Raw genomic sequence first — 16,087 nt, forward strand, 5'->3', positions numbered from 1 at the left:
GGTTTATCAGAAAAAATGAGATATCCGTGGTTTGTGTCAATATTATTAATTTCAATTTGTTGTCCATGAACTGTTGTGATCAGCATCAGCAACAATGTTATCAAGTGCCAGGTGCCTGTGAAATTGAGAGCTGATTATTTTTCTTTCGTTTTTTGAATTGTGTTTTGTAGTAGTGAGTAATTCTATTTCTATTAGTAATTTTATAATGATCAGAGTCAGTCTGCTCCACATTTTTTGTTGGCTTAAAAGGATTTTCTAATTTGCCTTTCTGTAGTGGATCTTTTCTGTATCTTGTGTCGACTTCGTACTCCACTCTGTCATTATTTATTTTGTTTATTTTGTTTTCTTTGTTTTGTTGGGTATCTAATATTGGTTGTCCAGCGTAGAGAAATATGTGTGCAGGGGTCTGTCCAGTGGTGTCGTGTTTGGTTTTATGATTGTATATGTTAAGTACTGTTTCCATTTTGCTCAATTTGGTTTCTTCGTCATCGGATGTTTTGATTATGCGAATCTTTTCATTAATTGTTTTATGTAGTCTTTCTATGCCCGCCACACCAGTTTTTGTTGTGTTAAGCTGCAATTCGACTTCCTCACTCTCCAGCCATCTATTGAGGGCTAAACTGGAAAATGCGCCGTCTCTGTCCGCCTTTAGTTACTTTGGCTTGCCAAGCTGGTTGAATATGCGCATAAGCGCGTTTTTGCATTCTATCCAGTCTTTTGTTTTTATTTCTTCTAATGTGGCAAATTTCGAATAAATGTCTATGCAACTAACGTAATGTTTGCCTTCGGATGAGTAAATGTCTATCATGAATTTTTCGCGGCAATGTTCTGGTTTGGGTGTGGTTTTCATTGGCATGTCTGTATTTCGGTGCTCTGTTTTTGCCAGATTGCAAATACTGCACTCATTTATTATATTCTGAATAAGTAGCTGGCTATTAGGGAAATAGTAAGTTTCTCCGAAAAGTTTAGTAGTTTTCTGTATGCCTGTGTGTAGAAGTTTTTCATGAGCAGTCAAGATCAATTCCTTAAATTCCGCATAAGTGGTTGTATATTTGGTGTTTATGGCTAATTTATGTGCGGCCTGAATGACTTCGAAATCAGCGTCACTCTCAATATACAACGCACTTTTCTTACCACAAAAATGGTCTATCAAATATTGTTCGGCTTTTTCCCTGGTCATAATGTCGTAAAATATTTGGGTGATGTGTTTTTTGAAATATTTCGTAACTTTAATGTCTGGTGGTCCTTTTGAAAATATAACTTGTCTGTTAAATGTATTTAGAGGTCTTTCTGTAATAAAAATTAAATCACTATTGTCCTCTTCTGCACTATGTTGGGTTTGTTCGCTCAAATATGTCTCCTCAAGTTTTATTCTGGACAGAGCATCCGCCACGCAATTTTCTTTTCTTTTTATATATTTTATATCAAAATCGAATTCGGATAATTTTACTCTCCATCGGGTCAGTTTTGAATTTGGGTCTTTCATACGGTACAACCAGCTCAATGGTTGATGGTCACTGGATATTTCAAAGTGTCTTCCAAGTAGGTAGTGTCGAAAAGTCTTTGTCGCCCATACAATTGCTAAGAGTTCTTTTTCAATTGTGCTGTAATTTATTTCGTGTTCATTAAGTGTTCGGCTAATGTAGCTAAGTGGGTGTCCATCTTGTGACAGTACTGCCCCCAAAGCGACATCACTTGCGTCTGTGGTTAAAGTGAATTTCTTTGTAAAGTCGGGTACTTTAAGAATTGGGTCTTCTGATATTAGATATTTTAATTTTTTAAATGCAGAGTCATATGGGTTGGTAGTGTCAATTTTCATGTTCTTTTTTAAACACTTAGTCATGGGTTTGGCTATGTCTGCAAAGTTTGGAATAAATTTACCATAATATCCTGTCAGTCCAAGAAAAGCTTTTATTTCTTTTGGTTTAGTGGGAATCGGATATTTTTGAATGGCTTCAATTTTTTCAGGGTTTGGTTTTATTCCATCTGGTGTTAGAACATGTCCTAAAAATGTGGTTTCTTGCTTGAGAAACTCACATTTGTCAAGCTGTAATTTAAGGTTGGCTTTTGCTAATTTTTTTGAAAACTAGTCCGAGCGATTGCAGGTGTTCATCAAGGGATGTCGAGAATACAATTATGTCGTCCAAATACACAAGACAGTGTTTGTTTAAGAGTGGTCTTAAAATATCATTCATGCACCGTTGAAAGGTGGCTGGCGCGTTTTTTAATCCGAATGGCATGCGCAAATATTCATAATGACCGTGCTTGGTAGAAAAGGCTGTCTTTGAAACTGATTCTGGATCCATTTCGATCTGGTGGAAACCCTTTGCCAAGTCTATAGTTGTGAAGTAATTACATCTGCCCAATTTTCCCAAGATTTCGTCCATGTTTGGGATTGGGTGTCTGTCTCCTACTGTTATTTCATTTAATTTTCGGTAGTCTATTACAATTCTAAATTTCTGTTTGCCTGATCCATCTTGTTTCTTTGGAACCACCCAGATGGGGCTATTGTAAGGTGAATTACTGGTACGTATAATACCTTGATTTAGCATATCTTGTATTTGGCTTTCGACCTCCTGTTCATAAGCCTGTGGGTAACTGTATTTAGAGTAAAGTGGTAGATTGTGCCCTTTATTGATAGTATGTTTGGTTTGATTAGTAAATGTCAACTTATCACCTTCATGGTACTGTATGTCATGGTATTGCTGCAGGAGTGCGCACAATCTTTGTTTTTCTTCGTTATTTAAATGTTCCAATCTGTATAGGTCTGATTCTAAAATGGGTGAAATTTTATTTGGCTGTCTGAGCATGGTGTCAGGTATCATATTTACATTTTGAAAATGACTCTGTTCATGTGTTGCTATTCCTTCTATTAATTTGTATTTGTTGTTGTAAAGAGTTACCTCTTGATCGCGGTAACTTATTGTTGCTTTTGCTTCTGCTAAAAGTTTTCTTCCTAATAAAAGATCGTAATTCTCAGAGAAAGGGTGCAATAAAAATTCATTTATTGTTGGGAACAAAATCTTTGAAGGTATGGTTATACTTTTGTTGACAATGAGCGGTCCATTGCTGGTATGAATAAGAGTATTAGTATTCTGGATTGGTAAGTCAAATATATTTTTAGATGTCATGTTAACTGTTGATCCGGTATCAATAAGGCATTTCAAATTATTTTCTTTGTATTTAATTGTTATATATTGGGGTTTTCCAAGGCTTGTGGCTGAAAATTTTCGGCCTGTTCAACATTGGGTTCTTGGTTGTCATTGTTTGTCTCGTCTGTATTAATCTGCTGTAACTGTTGTGTTCTTTGTAAATTTTGGTTGTTTTCGTCAATTTGATATTGATTCTCTGGATAATAGTCTGAATGGTCGTAAGTTGGATAATAAAAATAGTCATATGGAACACACTGCTGATAAAAAGCGTCCTCTTGATATAATGTTTCGCCAACACTCATCCCAGTCTGTCCACTATTAGCTGGTCTTAATCGTTTTATTGGTCGATTGGGTACATATGAACTTGAATTTTGTGTTGATTGTTGATTTTGATATTGGGGTTGTTGTCCGAACCTATTCTGATCGAATGCATTGTTTCGATTGGTGTTAAAAATTGGTCGAGGTGTAAAGTTTGTACGTTGATTTGGTTGAAAAGCATTGTTTTGTTGGCTTGGTTGAAAAACATTGTTTTGTTGGCTTGGTTGAAAAACATTGTTTGGATTAGGGTGGTAGGGTATTGGATGACGATAAAGTGGGTTATTAGTTGGTGGTGTTTGATAAATTTGTGGAGCTTGATATGGTATTGGTGAATTATAATGTAGGAAAGGTGTTGGATATTTTCTGATATTGTTAGACTGATTAGTATTTTGATTAAAGGACTTTTGTGGCTTATCAGAGAAATTTCGTTTTTGGACATGTGTACTTGTATGATTTATTTGTTCGTACATGCCCTTCTCTTGTAAAAGGTTTATAAGTGATCGCAAATCTGGTATGTTGTGGTTATTTATTCTTAAATAAATGTGTGTAGGTAATTTTTCAATTAGTGATTCTATACTGGATCTTATTAATTTCAAATAAAAAGTCTTTTCTTCAAGATCTTGCTCTAATTCAAGCTTACTAGTAAGTGTTTGTCTGCGGCTTTCTGCTTCTTCCAGGAATGCTCGTACATTGCCTCGAAATGGGGTCTTTCGAAACTCTTCTAAAAGAACGTGGTTAGGGGTCTGGGGTTTATAGTTGAGTACCAATTGTCTTCTAAGCTGCTGCCAGGTGTACATGTCATAGGCTCCAATGCAGCGCATAACTTCTCCGCTGATGCTGCGTTCAATATGCCCAAATATGATCTGCTGTTGGCGTTCATCTCCGGTAGCATAAAGAGCCAGTATGTAATCAATTCGACTCACAAAGGTGTATAGTGAGCCTGGATCACCGTTGAATTTCTCCACATTGCCAATCTGGTAGGCAACCTGGGTCATGTTGCTGTCTGATAGTGGTGGCACAATTGCTGGTTCTTGAGCCATTTTTGATTTTTGGATTATTTATTTATTTTTATAATATATTATTTTTTTTTTTTTTTTTTATTATTATTATTTAGTTATTATATTATTATTATCGTGTATTTTTTTTTTTTTTAAATATTGTTTAATTTAAAATGTTGTCTTTTTATTTATTATTCTTATTTTTAATTTTTATCAAATAGAATTTTCACTTATTTACTTATTATTCTTATTTTTAATACGTTTTAATTTTCGCTTATTAATTTATTATTCTTATTTTTAAATTTTTTTTTTTTTAAGATAGGTTTTGATTTTCACAAGGGTTGCACTATAGCTTTTTCGTGGGTCTTTGAGGTAACCAATTGGATTTACAGCCTCTCACAAATTCAATAGCGTCTTCCTGATAATAAATTCAGGTTTGTTTAGGCAAATTGTGATTTTTCGGTTTCACTTTATTGTCGAGGTTTAATTAAAAACTTAAAGCGATATTAACCGTCACGTGGGTGCCCGTTAGCCTGGTACTTTTGTCAGTGAACAAAAAGAACACAGGAATTGGCAAATCTGGTTACCGCATCAAGGAACTTTAACACTGATCACATCGACTGCGCCAATTGCAAATAAATGGTTGCAATAAATAGTTTTGAGTCTATTAAATGGACCGTTCCGAATATGAACTAAGACCAACGCTGAAAATTAAGTTTTGCCAAAATAAAACGAATCAAAATTTCGGGATCGATTGTGTTGTTTATTGATTAACGTTCAGCTTAAGACTAAAAATCAAATGAAAGTGAAAATGAGGAGAAGCCTCTGTGCTTAAAGAATATGTTAGTGTTTTTGGGAGAGCATTGCTCTTAGATGCTTAAGTATTTTGAGAGAGCATTGCTCTTGGATTCTTAAGTGGAGGAGAAGCCTCAGAGAGAGCAGGCAGACTTTAAGATTTGTTTACAAGAATGGCTAAGTGCCGCTGTCAAAGAATTTGTTTATTAGAATGCATACTGCGCAGATGGCATACAGTATGGGGGTGTCAATATAATTAAACCAAAATGCAGAGTGGATATTTTTGGTATTTGATCCACATTAGCATGGTGGTCACTTATTGTTTACGTTATGATCTGGATGCGGCTTTTCAATATGTTTACTCTACGTTATGTGGTTTTGTATGTGAATATGTCACTATATGTATATATATTGTGTGGCATACACGGTTCGTTATGATCAAAAATTAAAGAGAAAAGAATCAACTATATAAATTTAACAGCAATCGATCTCCAAATCTCTGTGTTCGTCTGCTTCTCTTGATGCTTCTTTTATACAGTAGACGCTGACTAATGTTACATCAAAGATCTTTTGACCGTAGTCCCAATGTCGGGTTGGTAATGTTAAATACGATCACCATCCATGTGGTGGGGTGGAGTGGTTATACAAAGTCGTGTTTCATGTTACACGCAGGTTGCTTGACCAAGGTCGCTTGCAGTGGTCTGTATTTTTCCGTTCTTATTTTTTGATCATAAGCAGCTTTCCGTGTGTTCTCTTACGAATATTAAAATTAACGACAAAATGGTCGCGTTTACTTGGTTGTTCCTTGCGGTGTACCCACACACCACCTAACGGGATCCTACTAGGTTTGTTTCCACTCTCTGCCTTTAAAAGCTTACTGTTTGAAGCTCTCTGTGATTCGCTACCCAGAGCTCAACGGCACATCATGCATTGGCTAGCCTTTATGAAAAACGAATGAATATATACCAACATTTATTGCAGCATTTTTCCAATCTCCGTTCCAAGCCACAATACAAGCACCCTCATTACACCAGCGTCCACTTCAAACATTCCAATCCCAATGCTTTCAATTCCGCGGTTTAAATTGGGCGTCTTTCTAGGAAAGTTTTTTGCCGCTCAACAAAAAAATATTCTCTATCCAACATTTAAAAATTTCACTTGCTGAAACAAGCATTGCCTGAAAGACGAACAGGATCTGGGTCACCTGATTTTGACTATGAATAAAGCAGCCACTTCCGCACATTTAGCGTCTAGTACTTGGGGTCATTGTCCTGGTAAAATTTAAAATCACTTCTATCGTTCTTATAAAAACCGAATTTTTTGGCGATGTCAGATTGCATTTCAAAATGTTTAAATATTGTTCTGCATTCATTCTCTGAATGCCAAATCTCAAACTCCTCGACTAGATATGCATCCCCAAATCATAACCGACAGTTTGCCAAATTTGACTGTCGGTATGATCAAAGACACTAGAATAACAAGATGCGTAACGGACAAACATTCAATGTATTGGTTTGGCACTATGAAGCCACTTTTTTGGTGACGGCCAAAAATGCCCTCTGTCCGCTCGCTTACGGTGAGAGAAATCTAAAAATAGAAGAAACGAATTTACATATTTGGGGAGTTATGGACAATTTCGTAGCAATATGATGAAATTGCGTGCTGTTTAAAAATGCATTTTAAATAATAAAATTGGATCATTACATACATCACATTAAGTCAAATGACTTAATAAATATACTTAATAATTAAAGCAAATACAAAGGAAATTATTATAACTACTGTAATTTAAAACATACATTTTCCAAAAAAGAACACATTACATTGACAAATAAATATTTAATAAAAATAATACGTAGTAGAAAATAAAAATTTATAAAATAAATAAAAATATGAAAACTGTTTGATGAAAAAGTCATATCTTGAGGCACGAAGTGCGGACACGAACAATCATTGCCTTATTAATTTTTACACGTCGCAAGCTGAATATTCTAATAATAAATATTCTTATATAAAGTCATTTTTGAAATTTTTTGTGATATTATGATATTATTAATAGTATTATATAATTATTGATATTATTTTTTTACATATTGATAAAAAAAAACATATAAACAAATAAAATCCATAAAGGTAAACAAAAAGCCCTTAATTTTGCATTGAAAGGCAGAAAATAGAATTTATTTTCTATGTGCAAACAATTTCTTGACAAACTGTATGTGATGAAGGAACACAATAGAGTCAACAGAGGAATAGAATAGAATGGAATAGAATAGAATAATTGAGAATATAATGGAATAGAATAGAATAAAATTGAATAGAATGGAATAGAATAGAATTAAAGTGAATAGAATGGAAAAGAATAGAAAAGAAGCGAATAGAATAGTAGAGTAAACAGCAAGAAGCAGTGAAACATTAAATGTGCGGTTATATTATTATTATTATTAAAAATTGGTAACCCGTTAATTTGTTTCAGCTTAACCACTGATCTATAGAAGCGCTTTCATCAATGGATTTAACAAGGTGAGCCGAGAATAACCAATATATTCTTGATCAGGAATATCAGGATATTGAGATCTCAGGAACTATAAAAGCTAAAAGGTTGAGATTCAGCATACCGGTTCTAGAGACAAAGGCGCAGCGCAAGCTTGTTGACCCATGTCGGCACGCCCACTTTAACGCCCACAAACCGCACAAAACTCACTTGTTTATTAGTCTTGTACATTTCTATTGATTTGTAAAAAAAATAGAATTTCCTATTGAATTTCCGTTGAATTTCCTAATTTTTCTTATTTAGTAAATAATAAAAAAAAAGTAATCGTATTGAAGACGATTATTATTATTATTATTGCACGATTGTTAATAGAGTTAGAACAGTTATGTAAACTAGGTGTAGAATTAAAAAAAATGCGAATAGTTTATCTTAGAATTATTGTTATTATATACACTTATTGAATAAAATCCATTTATAATTTTTGAGTAGAAACTCCAATTTTTAACTCCATGCTGACCCGAGAACTTCCGTAGACCAATTGTATAAAAGGGGACAATGCAGAATAAATTTGGAATCGCGTTGGCCATGGCAGAGTGGGCAATTATCACCTCCACTGACATCATAAGGTGTGCACTGAGAGAAACTCCCTGCCTATCCTATATCCTTTTTGCATAACTAACACTAGAGTCGAGTGAACACGCATAAAGTTATACTTTTTATAGATATGAATGAGCACCCATAGGCTGCAACCTCAGAAGAACACTACGACACTCGCTGACGAGAGAGAGCCGTAATAAAATGCGTGCGGGTTTAGCGGCAGGGAATACCACCAGCTCAACGTTGTTTGTTACAAATTCTTTGGAAAAATACTAATAATTTAGAAAGAGTAAGATTATTTATATAGTGTGAAGAAATATAAATCAGTGTAGTAAGAAAACATATTTTTTATAGCGCCCGGTACCCAAATTTCTCAGAGTATTAGTCAAAAAAGGGGAGCTGCCATTTTAGTTCAGTTTTTTTATACAACGTACCCGAAGACTGAATCCCGGACGAAGACCTTTCTTTTTGGTGAGAACGGCTCCTATTAAAACTGGAAAGAGCTTTCCGGGGTAGCAGTACTCGTTTGGTGACAATTTGACCACCAGCCACAATTTCCAGAACACTGCTAGCAGCACCTTGCCAACGGCTTCCCGTTCTTATTGACTGAGCGAGTCCGCCGAAGAGAATTTATACAACGAGTGTTTTGAGAAAGACAGCTTGGTTAAAAGGAGGAGGAGATTTCGGAAAACGAGGGATTGTAAAAAAGAAGGCGAGAGGCTGAGATCAATGAGCAAGACTGCTACGTCATGACGTTCGGCATGAAGCAAGTCACCGAATTGAGACACAGGACGCTTAAGATCCTTGACGGGATAACGCGGTATGAATCAGAGGCCTTGCTACAAAATATGTCGAGATCCGACCCTGAAGTTGAGTCCGATACTAATTAAACAGGCGAACCCAATCTCAGCAAGAAAAAAGGGCGTGGAAGGTTTGCGTGAAAAGCGAACCCGTTAGCTACCTTTAGTCCATCTAACACAGCAACTACTTGCTCATGTGCCCAGCACCCAACAGGACACTGGAGTGCGGTAGCTACGCCAAGCAGATTAAGAGACAGAATGTTGCGGCTCGCACGTAGGATGGCTGAGAGCATACGTTCATCTGTTAGTCTTCGTAATCTGCTTATGAATCTTACTATCAAACAAAAACCGCTCTTTACGATTAAAAAACACTTGGCGATCATAACTTATCACACTAATATTCATATATATACATATATATATCAATATCAATATATTCTATATCAATTCTATATATATAATATGTAATATATATATAATAGTGTGAATGCGAACCCGAAATTTTTCTGGGATATCGACAGATATTGGGGATATTGGGATATAAAATGAGAAAAAAATTTTAACAAAAATTAAAAGCGGAGAGCGCTACAGCGAACAGGTCTTTTCTAAGCATACAGTGATAGCAGACAACTGTATGTGTGCACACGTATGCTCATGCATTGTAAATTTGACAAAATATGCCCCTCACCTTAGAAGTTCTTTGACTTTAAATCTATATTATTTTTGATCAATTGGCACCATGCGAAAAATTCTTGTTTTGCATTGCGCTAACGTTATTATTATTTGAAAATAGATTAGAAATAGCCAAATCTATGTACATATCACAAAATAAATTTCAAAAATGACTTTATATAAGAATATTTGTCATTAGAGTATTCATCTTGCGGCGTGTGCTTGTGTCCGCACTTCGTGCCTCAAGATATGAACAAAGCAAAGACACTAGAATAATTCTAGTGTCTTTGATATGACTTTTGCAATAAACGTTTATCATATTTTTGTGAAATTTATGAAATTACAGTAGTTATAATAATTTCTATTGTACTTTCTTTAATTATTTAGTATATTTATTAAGTCATTTAACAATAAAAGTATTTCAAAAAAAATATTTCGCATTTAAAAAATTGTCAGATGAGAGACAAATTAGAATTGAACATAAATATAAATGTGTAAACGGTAGCTAATTCGAGCGGCGATTTTAACAAACAAATTTAAAAGGCTTTAAAATTATAATAATCAGGGCGCGAATTTTTAAAAATTATTTTATTTTATCATATTGCTACGATATTGGCAAAAACTACCCTAATATGTATAATTTAAATTCGTTTCTTCGATCAGAATTGATTTCGGCCCGAAAATCGTCTTCTAGCACAACACGCACACATATACGCGTTCTCGTCTCTTGTTTTTACTCACACAAGCAAGCAAATTCTATTTTTAGATTTCTTACGCTCTCAGCGGGAGCGAGCGGAAAGAGAGCAATTTTGGCCGTCACTAAAAAAGTGGCTGCACAGTGCCAAACCAATGTATGGCCGTTACGCATCTTGTTATTCTAGTGCCTTTAGTCAGCTCAACTCGGCTATTGATCCTGATCAAGAATATATATACTTTATACATTCGGAAACGCTTCCTTCTGCCTGTTACATACCTTTCAACGAATCTAGAATACTTGACTTTCGTTTATATCTAATTACTAAAAACTTACCCATTCGACAGGCTCTATCAAGGTAGTTCAGTCGCAGAGATGTTATTCGGTTACAGCTCACCGCAATGCCTAATATCAGGTCAGGTATCGGAAAACACTTCCTAGAAAGAATATTTGCTATACCTAATAATACCATTAACTACAAAGACAAGCTTAACTTATTGCATACAACATTTATATTTACATAGTACAAAAATAATGATGAACTTAATTTTAATGCTGTATAAGATACTGTGATAGTCCATTTTAGGAATCATTAATTATAAACATGGAAGTTGTGTTAGCTTTAGAGTGGGCGTGGCCAAATGAGTCAATAAATTTCTTCTGTATCTTTGTCTATAGAATCTGTATTCTTAATCTCAACCTTCTAGCTTTTATAGTACTTGAGATCTCGACGTTCATACAGACGGATTCCATCTATGTGTCTTCTGATGTTCTTATTCTCGCCATTTTAATTAAAGTCGCCGAAGATAATTGTTTTTCCACGTGTTCTTTTGACTTCGATGTGCCCACGCCAGGTGAGCCTTCGGTCGAGGTGCACTCCAAGATAAGTAACTTCATTTGCTTTCGGGAGTACGTTGTTGTTCAAAGTGATCGAAGGGTAGTCTTGCCGGTTAAGTGTGAATGTTACTTGCTTACATTTTTGTTCGTTTATTTAGATTCGCCAATCAGATAGCCACCTCTCCACAGCCACTAAGTGACGAGAGACTGAGATGTTGCTTGTAGAGGACATTTGGATCGACTTAAAATCGCTGTGTTGTCGGCAAATGTAGAAGTCGTTAGCAGTCTGCTTGTGGGTATATCTGCTCTATAAAGGACGTATAGCGTAGGTCCAAGTTCGCTGCCTTGGAGAACTCCAGCGTTTATAGCGTGGTCATTGGACATATCATAGTTACACCTCAGCAAAGGCTCTGTTGTAGAGATACGACTTCAAGAGTTTGTGGGTGTTTTGGGGAAGCATTGCTTTGATGTTAAACATTAAACCGTCTAGCCAGACCTTGTCAAATGCCTGGGAGACATCCAGAAATATTCCTGTGCAATATTCGCGTTTTTCGAAAGCAGTTCGTATTTCTGATGTTATTCGATTGACTTGTTCAATGGTTCCATGTTTCTTTCGAAAGCCGAACTGATGCGCTGGAATAAGGTTACGTGTTATCAGGTAGGGGGTGATCCGGGTCATCAGACATTTTTCGAAGAGTTTCGAAAGACAAGACAATAGGCTTATTGGCCTGTATGATGAGGAAACTGAAGGGTCCTTTCCTGCCTTCGGTATCATTACTATGATCGACTTTTTCCATCTCTCTCTCCGGGGCCCATCCGCCTGCGATGGTTCTTAAAGATGAAATAGTTTCTGTCGGGGTAGTTAAACTGGGATGGGCTTTCCATATTGAGTTTTTACTGCTGGATGTTGATAGTTTTTCTATATAGCGACGTTGGGCGTTTTTCTCTTCTTGCCAGAGTGCATTGGAGAGTTTACGTGAAGCATTTATTAGTCTTTGCTTTGCGAATTGCGATCTATGCCACTCCCGTCGCATACGTCGTTTTTGAAGATCGAGCCCTAGGATGACAAACCTTGCCATCGAGCGGCTACGAGGTGCACTCTCAATTTTTGGTGTAGAGATGCCGGCAGCTGCAGCTAAGACACTCTCGAGAGTATTTGTTGCGGATTCAATATCGGCGTCAGAGTTAAGCCTTGGATTCAGCGTGATATGTGAGCTTATATAGTTTTTGTACTTGATCCAGTTTCATCTCTTTGCGGTTGAGAAAAATACGTCTGTGTTTACTTCTTTACTTACATCCCTGGGCTGCGAGGTGCACTCTCAATTTTTGGTGTAGAGATGCGGGCAGCTGCAGCTAAGACACTCTCGAGAGTATTTGTTGCGGATTCAATATCGCCGTCAGAGTTAATTTGATTGTCATGATGAAATTGAGTTATTTAAAGTTTAAGCCGTGAAACGCCGTTGGCGTTCTCTCTTCTCTCTCTTCTCTTTACTTGGACCTTAGTTTCGTGGATGCTGTCCTTTTTTTGGGGTATTATGCGGAAGTTGTATTTTCGAACAAGTTCAATTATTTTGTTTACAAAAGTATTCGAGCTTTTCTCTGTATCATCAGTGCTGGGGGGTAGATCCTCATCGTTATCTACCAGTATTCCAAATCTATTGGTATACTCTTGGGTCTCAAATCGCTGACGTAGATTGTTCCGATTCATCTTTGTTTTGTTTCCCGACGCAGAATTTTGTGGACTCAATTTTCTTTTTATTTGGATGTCGCGATCTATTCCAGTCTGCAGGGTCGACCCAACTTTCTTGCTTACATTTTGCTTAAGTGTTGTCGCAGCGGTAGCGTTTTGTTCTAGTGTTTTTGTTTTGATCGCTGGCTTTGGCACACATAAGTCGGCAATTGTGGCTGCTAATTTTGCTTGCAATGCAAATGCAAGTGTGGTCGTTGACACAACGGTTGTCGCTGAAGACACGTTTACGGTTGTTGTTGTTGCCGATGCGATTGCCTTTGTAAGAGAGGCAACAGTGCTGGTGGTTACAGCAGCTAAGCTTGAAATGGTAGGTTTGGTAGCCGTGACTAGTGGGGTGTATGTGGTTGCTGTTGTTGTTAGCTGTGGCATTGGAGAAGCGCACTCTTCGCTCCAAGATTTTGGAACTGTGCTTGGCAATGCCGGAGAGCAAGAGCGCGCTCTCGGGTCTTGGGGGGACTAAGCGTTTCCGTAGAGACGAACGAAAAATACGCGTTCTTTCGAATTGATGAGAGCCGGCGCTCGTCTTCACGTATTTCGTTTTGTGTGTACACATTTTAATAAGTAAAAAATTAATTTATTTTAGATGACAGTTTAGTTAAATTTTAACCAACTAATCAAAAACACAAGCGTGTTTGATATTTGATTAAATCACGGTAACTATGAATGCTAGAAATATGGACAAGGTTGTAAGAGTGTTAAAATTCCGAACATACGCAGATGCCAAATGCGGTAGGAGGGCCTGCATTTAGCCAGTTACGCAACAAATCAGAAAGAAAATGTAGAGAGCGAGAGTGATACGTCGTAAGCTTGAGCAGAACAGCAGTAGACAGTGTCTGCATTGACTTTGGATCGAGAGACGGGAGACACCAAGGAATAACAGTTGAAGAAGGCTTTTATAAGCAGGCCGAACGGTTGGAGAACAAGAATATGAGAGAACAACCCGAAGCGACGTAAGCAGCAAGGGAGCTACAACCGCAAATCGCTACGTCGAGAGGTTCGGAACAAAGTAAGTCACCGGATTGAGGAACAAGTAGCTCAGGTCCAATAAGAAAAACACTTCTTAGCTACACCACCAATCGAGACCAGACCCTGGTAGTGATTGAACAGGCGGGCCCAATCCTAGCAAGGACCCGCGTCCGTGGCGGGATTGTGGTTAAATCCCGGTCAACTAATTCGAGTCGTACCGGGGCTGCCGGTCAGAGCAAACGGGGTTGACATGTTCCCCCAGCGGTTGCCTGGAAGACGATAGCAACTCCTATCCCAGTAGTCAGCCCGGCACCCAGCTGCGTAGACCGCGCCATCTAATTTGCTAGTTTTGTATTTCCAATAGATTGGATTAAATCAAATATTTATATTTATGTTTTATTTTATATTGTTGTATATAGGAAGCCTTTTTTTAATAGCGACACTGTAAAATACAACATTATACCTGCTTGAGAATCACAAATACTAAATATTTCAACAACATTAAATGAAATCGGCGTAACTATGGACTTATCACTTAGATACGGTTAGCCTCTCACAGTCGAGTTTCAATAGACTTTATACATCTCAATAACGTTACCTTATCTATACAAATTAAGTTTTCCGGCAAATCGATAGAAATTTAAAGACTTATATGAAAAATATATTTCAAAAATGTGGACGTGGCAATACTAGGCGGTTTTAAGCGTTAGAATGGACGTGGTAAAATTTTTTTGCCAAATCGAAAAAAAATTTACAAGACTAAAAAAGACCCTGAAAACATATCAACAAAAATTTTTAAAAAGCGTGGACGTGGCAATTTTTTTTCGGTTTGTGGGCGTAGGAGTGGGCTTGGCAGCATGGGTCAACTTACAACTAATCATAGGAGAAACTCTTCGGAACCATCAGATTCCATATTCTGAAGAGTGTAAGTGTAGTTTTTGCTTCATAACGCTTTTTGATAAATTAATTAATCGATTGCGTTATAGGATGGCTTGCATTTGAATAATTTTAAAAATAAACAGACGTTTTGGTTAAAGCGTAATACATTTTGGGCCGCATGGCCTCTGAACAGAACGTTGCGTGTCGATGCCGATCGAAATCTTATTCTCCAGTCTACACAGTTCTTATTTAATAATACGAACCGTATTCATCGTTGGGGACTTATCGATATGGTCTAACATAAGTAATAAATATCTTGTGGGACTTATCGTTATGATTTAACATAAGAAGTATTTTTCGTTTTACAGTTGGCCCTTCCTAATTGAAATTTAGGAGTCCCTGCTGGGGTCGTGTGGAAGGTTTGAGCAAAGATACTAGAATAACAAGATGCGTAACGGCCATACATTGGTTTGGCACTATGCAGCCACTTTTTTAGTGACGGCCAAAATTGCTCTCTTTCCGCTCGCTCACGCTGAGAGTGTAAGAAATCTAAAAATATAATTTGCTTGCTTGTGTGAGTAAAAACAAGAGACGAGAACGCGTATATATGTGTGCGTGTTGTGCTAGAAGACGATTTTCGGGCCGAAATCAATTCTGATCAAAGAAACGAATTTACATTGTACATATTAGGGTAGTTTTTGCCGATTTCCTAGCAATATGATAAAATAAAAGAATTTTTAAAAATTCGCGCCCTGACTATTATAATTTTAAAGATTTTTAAATTCGTTTGTTAAAATCGCCGCTCGAATTAGCTACCGTTTACACATTTATATTTATGTTCAATTCTAATTTGTCTTTTATCTGACAATTTTTTAAAAGAGAAATATTTTTTTTAAACACTTTTAATGTTAATGTTACATCACATTAAGTCAAATGTCTTAATAAATATACTAAAGGAAGTACAATAGAAATTATTATAACTACTGTAATTTCATAAATTTTCCAAAAAGAAGAAATATATATATCATAAAATTAATACGAAGTAGAAAATAAAAATTTATAAAATAAATAAAAATATGATAACTCTTTATTGCAAAAGTCATATCAAAGACACTAGAATTATTCTATTGGTCAT

The 16,087-nt window shown here is 36.4% G+C and overlaps 11 annotated features.

The window, feature by feature from the left end:
• Nucleotides 1–5,661: part of a mobile genetic element that runs on past the window's edge.
• Nucleotides 5,662–6,490: 829 nt separating this feature from the next.
• Nucleotides 6,491–7,479: a mobile genetic element.
• A 354-nt stretch (nucleotides 7,480–7,833) lies between these two features.
• Nucleotides 7,834–8,010: a mobile genetic element.
• A 1,623-nt stretch (nucleotides 8,011–9,633) lies between these two features.
• Nucleotides 9,634–10,815: a mobile genetic element.
• Nucleotides 9,727–10,714: a mobile genetic element.
• A 327-nt stretch (nucleotides 10,816–11,142) lies between the features above and the next one.
• Nucleotides 11,143–11,268: a mobile genetic element.
• Nucleotides 11,269–11,440: 172 nt separating this feature from the next.
• Nucleotides 11,441–12,958: a mobile genetic element.
• An 18-nt stretch (nucleotides 12,959–12,976) lies between these two features.
• Nucleotides 12,977–13,224: a mobile genetic element.
• Nucleotides 13,225–13,638: a mobile genetic element.
• Nucleotides 13,639–14,737: 1,099 nt separating this feature from the next.
• Nucleotides 14,738–14,927: a mobile genetic element.
• Nucleotides 14,928–15,378: 451 nt separating this feature from the next.
• Nucleotides 15,379–16,087: part of a mobile genetic element that runs on past the window's edge.

This window comes from Drosophila melanogaster, chromosome 3L, assembly GCF_000001215.4.
Source record: "Drosophila melanogaster chromosome 3L".
In the NCBI taxonomy this organism is placed as follows: domain Eukaryota; kingdom Metazoa; phylum Arthropoda; class Insecta; order Diptera; family Drosophilidae; genus Drosophila; species Drosophila melanogaster.